Source organism: Phalaenopsis equestris, unplaced genomic scaffold, assembly GCF_001263595.1.
Source record: "Phalaenopsis equestris unplaced genomic scaffold, ASM126359v1 Scaffold000002, whole genome shotgun sequence".
Lineage (NCBI taxonomy): Eukaryota > Viridiplantae > Streptophyta > Magnoliopsida > Asparagales > Orchidaceae > Phalaenopsis > Phalaenopsis equestris.
In genome coordinates this window covers 3,209,329-3,217,055 of record NW_018164444.1, presented here as the reverse complement: position 1 = coordinate 3,217,055, position 7,727 = coordinate 3,209,329, and positions in this window count along the sequence as shown.

The following is a 7,727-nucleotide window of genomic DNA, read 5'->3' as shown; positions in this document are numbered from 1 at the left end:
GCCGCGGGAGATCGCATCGTTTCGCGATCGGGAGGCGGGAGCGAGAAAGCAGGATTGTGAATCGGGCTCCACCCTTAACAGGTGTAACACTTGTGTGGGGTATAGTAAGCCATACCATATGACCACAATGCTTTTGAGAGTCGACTCATTTGCCCTTAATAAATAAACTATAGAGGATTGAAAATCAATGTCAGGGCGACATTCAAACAAATTTATTATGATATTTTTAAATGTCAGTTCTTTGTCGTAGATGTTCCAATGCAAAAGTCCACATTTATATAAGTACAAGGTGAAAAATTGTATGATGAACAATAAACATAGCTAAAATAACAGTAAATCTGATAGATTAAAAATGTATCACCCAACTAAAAAAACTATAATCAGAAATGTAGAATTACATCACTCTCGCGCATAAATATTGAACTATAACTTGAATGTAAGCATAGTTTTTATTCCAACTTCACTATTGTAGATTTTGACTAGGATGAAATTATCCGTTTATGACAAATGGTAAGGGGACATGGAAGGTTAGGAATGACTATAAAAACAATTTTCCTTCTTCAAAGCTAAATGCAGCTTCTAAGGCTTGACATTACTTCATTTATGCCAAACTGCTCCCCTCTACCAATTTGAGCGAGGTCACTAGGGATAGAGCCTCTCTAAACTTTTTTATCCAAACTATAAAATCTATTGACACTGTTTCCCTCATTCATCATTCTATCTTCCATGCTACAAATGGGGGATCTACTCTTTGTTTGGGGCACCCATCTACTATCTTTTCACCGTGCCAAAACTCTAGTGTTACTTTTGGTAGTTTGGAGGAGCAGCTTCATCCTTTGAAGTCTATCTCCAAAACCAATCTGAACTTAAATAGTAAACATGCTCTTTTTTGGCATGGGACCAGTTCTTCTCAGCCCTCTGCTTCCTACTCTCAGCCTCGTGCTTCCACTAGGTACACTTAGATATATATATTTAACAAGAATTTAGCTTCCATAGAATTTTATTTTTTTCTAATACTTATTAAACTTTTAAAACATTAAAATATAGACAAATATGATGTGTTTTAATTTAAAGAGATGACAGTAGAATTCAAAAGTATTACAAGATCTATCAAGATATAGTAATCCTTAATGAATTGTTATTGGGATTGAAGCATTCATCCTAAAGTATGAAAAAAAAATAGAAAAGAGGTTTAAATTAAAAAAAAACAAATTGAGTAGAAGATTGAGGAGAAGCATTACTGAAAATTGGTATTACTAAAACTCTTTTTAAATTAAAAACTCCACTATATTCCTAAATTTATTTATGTTTATGGAGTATTAGTAAACTATTTAAAGGAGAGGTTAATTTTGCGTATTTTTTCTCAAGTGCACTATTTAGCATTTACTAATTCCTTTTTAAAATACATATGAAATCATATTTTCTTTGTTGAATATAAAGTCTCTTATAGCCTATGAACTACTTATTTACTAGAGATATTGCATTTTCCCAACTATGGATCTTTTGAGGCAAGATTGTAGATAGTTTTTTCGTGAAACTCACTCTTATTAGTTAACTAACTCAGTATTTAAGCGTTGGCGTTGCTTGGGGATAAGTAATCTTAAAGTTTTGGTTGTTTTGATATGTGGATGAGTTAACTAGTATTTCTTGTGGTTTATACATTTTTATGGATGAAATTGCACTTTAAGAAACACATTTTTGTGTTTATCATACAAGTACAATAGGAGATTGAAGTGGGGGAAATCAGGAGAAGACTTTGAGCATATAGAAGCAAAGTGGCACTGGAGCCTAAGCGTCGAACCTTTGGGCGGCTAGGCACCGGACCCTTGGAAGCTTAGGCCTCGATCAATAGTTTCCCAACCCGAGAGATTGTCGCTTAGGTGCCAACCATTGGGTGCTTTAGCACCTAAGCGCTAGACCCTTTGAGCTTTTAGGCGCCCGTTCATTCCTCAGCAAACAAAGAGCTTGACACCTAGGCGCCAGCCTCTGGGCGCCCAAGCACCATTGGAACAGTTGTTGTAGTTTGAGAATTTAGTCGTGTGTATCATGTGGGGTATCATGTAGAGATGATGGGGACTTGTGGAAGCTAATGTAAAGAGTTTATAAATAACTTTACATCAGCGACTTAGAAAAAATTGATGTTTAAGGGTTATTTAGTGGGTTTTGCTTATGGAGAGCCACTTCTTCTAGTGCAGATAACAGGGAGAGTTCTACAGGAGTTACAACCTGGGAATTCAGTAGTACAAATTGATTCATCTTCTGATCGTTGTAAATGAGGAAAGTTAAGTCTTTTTGTGTTTTTTTTGTTATATTTTAGTTTTAACAATTGGATAATGGATTTTTCTTATTTCAATGAATCTGTTTGGCATTTTTATCATTCCACTTGAGTATACTTTTCATTCTTCTGTGTAATGATTAAGTAGAATGAATAGAATGAGACTTGTGCAACATTTTAGTTACTTTATATGGTGATATAAATTTTTAGGCCTAAATTTGCTTTTCATTATGGCCAAGTGGATTATTAAAATTTGTTGTGAACCATAAGTATTGAGAAAATCTATGGTAGAATCAACTAGGTTTATCACATTATATTATGGGGTATAGGTTGATATGTCTTGCGGGAAGATGCAAATGTTAGGGAAATATATTTTGATGGGTTAGCTATGGTAATTTTGGGAATAAAGACATTTCTAACCAAGCAACTTTATGCACTAGGGAAAGGATAAAGAAGATTATTGCTCGTATTTGTCACTAAACCATTCTACCTGCAATTCTAGATTTTATGAAATCCTTTGAACTCTTTACAAAGAAGAGCCACTAAGTATGTCATATTTTCAATGTAATTGTGATAGTTTATGATTTTTTTGTAGTACTTAAACTTTTTATTTGCTTGTGATACTTTAGGATTGCCTTACGAGACTTTAACAAAACCAAATTTTAGTATAAGACTAAAACTAGTGTGCTCAAACTTTTCCTAGCAAAAATTACTTAATTCTCTGTGCAATTGACATTCTAGACTCTAAAATCTGATATTACTAATATGACACGTGCACTTGCGTGAGCCCCCTGTGTGTTGTAACACCTGGAAGCGGTATCAAGCAACAACTAGATCTTTAATATCCAAAGCATAAGATTAGAGTTATGCATTGATTGATGAAATGAATATCAATAATTTTTAATGTCATTCTGAGTCATGATTGGACAATAAAAGAGTAGCTAACATTCATGAATAAAAATTTCTATCAATTTTGATTGCATTAGTGGTTGTAATGTCTAAATGTTATATATTTTAAGCTTAAATTCTATATCAGGATCACTAAAAATTGAAGGAAATGTTTATGTGTAATTAATATATCCTAGTATTATGTCTGTGGAGTTATTGAAAGCTATAAATAGCAGACCAAATAACACATATTCAAATACTTATAACTAAAGATAGAAGAATCACCAAAATTTCAATTAGAATAATTATCAAAATGTAGGAAACTAGCCACAGGGTGGTAACCAACCAAATTCCTTAGGTCATTGGAATAATCCAGGAAATAAATTTAACATAAGACCCACTTACCCACCAAAATTTACCTCTATCAATTAATCTAAAAAGAAGAGAGTGTCATTAAAAGATGTAGTCGCAAATGGGAAATCATATATAGAGCCATGGTGTAGCTATTAAAAATATTGAAACATAATCAGTACAGTTAGCTAACTCATTAAATGACAGAACCTAAAAAATGTTACCAAGCAACATCGAGATGAATCTCAAAGACCAAGGAAAGAAGCAATGTAATTCCATTAAACTTCAAAGTGGAAATAAGTTGGAGGACATAGACATAGAAGGCTTGATTTTGAGATTGAGAAACCTATTAATGAAAAATCTTCGCAAGACTTTAAGAAAATACCTTCACCTTAAGGAAGGAACTTGATAAACCTCCAAGACCTTTTTTCAGACTAACTGCTCAAATAAAAATTGGATCAGTAGTTATCTGAGTTATTAGAAGTGTATAAGAAGCTTACCATTAAAATTCCAATTGTAGAAGCTCTTGAACAACTGCCTGAATACTTTAAATACTTGAAAGATATTAAATAGAAAACATAAATTAGGTTAATTTGAAACTATATCCCTTTTCAAAGACTACAATGTCATTATTCAAAGAAACCTATAACAAAAACTTAAGGATATGGTTAGTTTCACTATTCATGCACTATAGGGGACAGGTTTGGAAGGTATTGTGTGATTTAGGAGGGAATATTAATTTAAAATTTTTTTTTTCATTTTTAAGAGAATAGGACTAGGTGAGGTTTAACCAACTTGTGACCCTTTAATTAGCAGACTGATCGTTGACTTATCCTAGGGGGTTATCAATGAGATCCTAATTAAGGTTGATAAGTTCAATTTTTCAACTGATTTTATTGTATTAGATATGGAGGAAGATGTAGAGATCCTAATTATACTGAGAAGGCCATTTCTTGTAACTGATAGTGTGAATTTTGATTTTGGAGAAAGGGGAATGGACTACTAAAGCACAATATCAAGAATTGGTTTTTCAAATATATATTCATATTCCTACATCTATTTATCCCCCTGAAAAGTGTTGAAGAATGGAGATAGAAAACTTACAAGAAATGTTGAATGAGAAGGATAGTGATAATTTAAATATATTGAAAACAAAAGATAAATTGGGATCACAGATGGATAATGTGAGAAAGTCACTATTGAATCATGAATATTAGAAGTCTAATATTTGATTATTAGAAAAAAACAATTTTATTATAGATAAATCCCTTAGGCTTGATTCAATGTTATTTGGTTGAGGAAATTAAACCAGGCACTACATAGGAGGCAACCAAAGCATTATCTTGGTTCAACGTTGTCTGGTTGAGGACATTAAACCACGCACTACATAGGAGGCAACCAAAGTATTATCTTGTGGTTTGATTGCATGTTTAGTTTTCTTTATGATGTACGTGAGTGCTTTAATCAAGCCGACGAAGTTAAACCAAGTGCTACTTGAGAGACAACTTAAGCATTATCTTCTAGTATGATTACATGCTTATTTTGTTTTATGATGTATGAATGTCTTTAGTCATCCCAAGGATGTTAAATTAAACACTTTTTTGAAGGCAGCCCAAACTTACCTTGTGCTAGCTTAATTTGCTTGATTACTGATTTGATTGATTGTATATTGTGTGTGAATCGACATTTTCACATAAATTGGGCTAATTATATGATCTAAGTGTAGTAAAGTTGTGATTCTATATTTTCTTTTTATTTACAGAAAATTATTGTTGAGGTTGGAGAAGCTTGATTTCAGGCTTCTTATGTTTTAATTTTCTTGATAATGTTTTAAGTGATTTTTAAGTATATGTTCAGATGATCTATGTGATTGTTATTTGATTCATGTGATTTATGTGGCTATTATGTGGTGGATATGTGATTTAGGCTTTTATTTCTATTTTTGTTGTATTTTTTATACATCAGTGTCGTCACTATCATGTGCTTATTTTCCTTTCCTGTATAATCACATTTTACCCTGCCATGTTTCTTTTCCTAACTTATTCTTATTTTCATCTAATTATTATAAAATAAGTTTAGAGGAAGGATTTTTGTAAAAAAGTTTGCCCTAAAGTAGGAGTAAATATCTAAATCTTAGATTTCCATAAAAAATGTTGAATTTAATTAGGATTCAATACCATTTAATAATAAGTAGAGAAAATAAATAAAAGTGACATTAATCTTTATTAAGCATTGACATTTATCATTAACTCTCTAATAACCAACCTCTACTATAATTAATCACTCTTTTATATAAGGACTCCTAAAAAATTAGACTAAAATTGGCTACTCATAAAACTAATTCATTATATATATACAGTTTAGCTATTAGTAATTCAAAAGATTTAATTTCAGTTAATATCGCTTCAACTATAACATTTTGAAAAATGGTTAGGAAGTTATTGAGGGTTTGACTTTGTAAGGAAATGATATTCAAAATCATAAAATAAAAACTTAACCATATTTAACAATCCTCTGTAAAAGGAAATATAAAAGAAAATCAAAAGAAAAAAGAAAAATAGTAAAGGCTCAAGTTTATGAAGATAAAAATTGAGGAGCCTTAGTAAATAGCTTAAGGTTATGCTTAAATTCAAAAATAGATTTCAATTTTTATTCCAAAAAGTCTAATAATCAAAGGCTTCCTTAATCTAAACTCTAAATAATTTATTTAAAAAGATAATAACAAAATTAATATTATTTTTTGATATGCCTAATTGAATTTTATATATATTTGAGAATTAATATTATTTTATTCAACTTAATATAAGTGATTTAAGGACACTCATATAAAAGGGTACAGCATATAAGTTAAGTAGGGATATTGGGGGTCAATATTAAAAAGCTTTTGGTGCACTTTAATTTATATATTTACTTCATTATTAAATAGTAGTGCAATCCCAAACTACAATTTGCCATAAATTTTAGAAAGTTTAAATTTAGCTATTCAATTACTTGAGGGTAAGTAATGTTTAAGTATTAGGAATTTTGATGTGTACAAAAAGTGATGTGATATTTATTATATTTTCTCTATGATTTGTGTCATTTTTATACTTTTATAAGGTATATGTGTTTGTATATGCAGTATACATGTTGAAGGTCTATAAGAGAAGCATAAAGAGCCAATATCATGCTAAGTTCCTGCATGATGGCCCGATGGGCCCATGCTTGGCGTCTAGACACCTGAACGGACTCCATAATTTACAAGAAATAGAAAAGCTGGAAAGTGGGCGCCCATGTGGAAAGATGGTGCCAATAACATTGCTTAGGCACCCTGCCTAGTGTCTAGACCCTTAAAGAGGATGTCTCTTACGTGACAAATGTCGAGTGCCAGGAAACTTAACACCCTAGCCTTGAGCCCAAGCGACCAAAACCACTTTTTGATAGTTTACACAAGTCAAATAATATTTTAGTGATCTATATGCTTAGATAGGAGACATTTGAAAGAATAAGGGCAAGCAATGCTTTTTCTTACATAGTTTCCACTCTTTTTCTTACTTAAAGTGTATGTATTAGAGTGTGGAGAGATTTTAGGGAGTGATTGTAATCAAATAATTAAGGAACTATTAGCGGTGTGCTTCACTTAGGAATAAAAATTGCAATATGTTCTAGTACTATCTTTTCCTTGCATCTTTGTTTTGATATAGGAAATATAGGTTATGTTTTCATTTCAAATCATGCACAATACAAACAAATTCTCTCTCCCTTGGACTGGTATTATGTGAAATCTAGAGAAATTTGTGCTTTAATTTCTAGACATTTTATTTTTTGAAATTGTTATTTTAACCTTCTAGAGTTAACTTTCATTCAAACTGGCCTTTTAAATAGTTAAAACTATTTGTAGTATTGGACCATCAAAAGAAGAATAGAAGCTTAATTAAGTTAAAAACATAATAGTTTAATGGAAAATGAATATTGTTAGTGGATTCTTGCAAAGTTAGTAGAGAGTGGATGTTTGAAAAATCCTGCGGGGTTAAGACAACCTAATTATAATACGAGATAGCAACAAATATTATACTTTGAAAAAGAGTAAGGAGTAATAGGCCCCATTTGACAACTATAGTAAAAAACTTATTCGGAGGAATTTGGATTTTATTAAACCAATTTAATGGAAAATCTCAAAACAACTAGAAAATTCTCCATTGTAATTTAATTTTTTCTTTTGAAATTATAATTT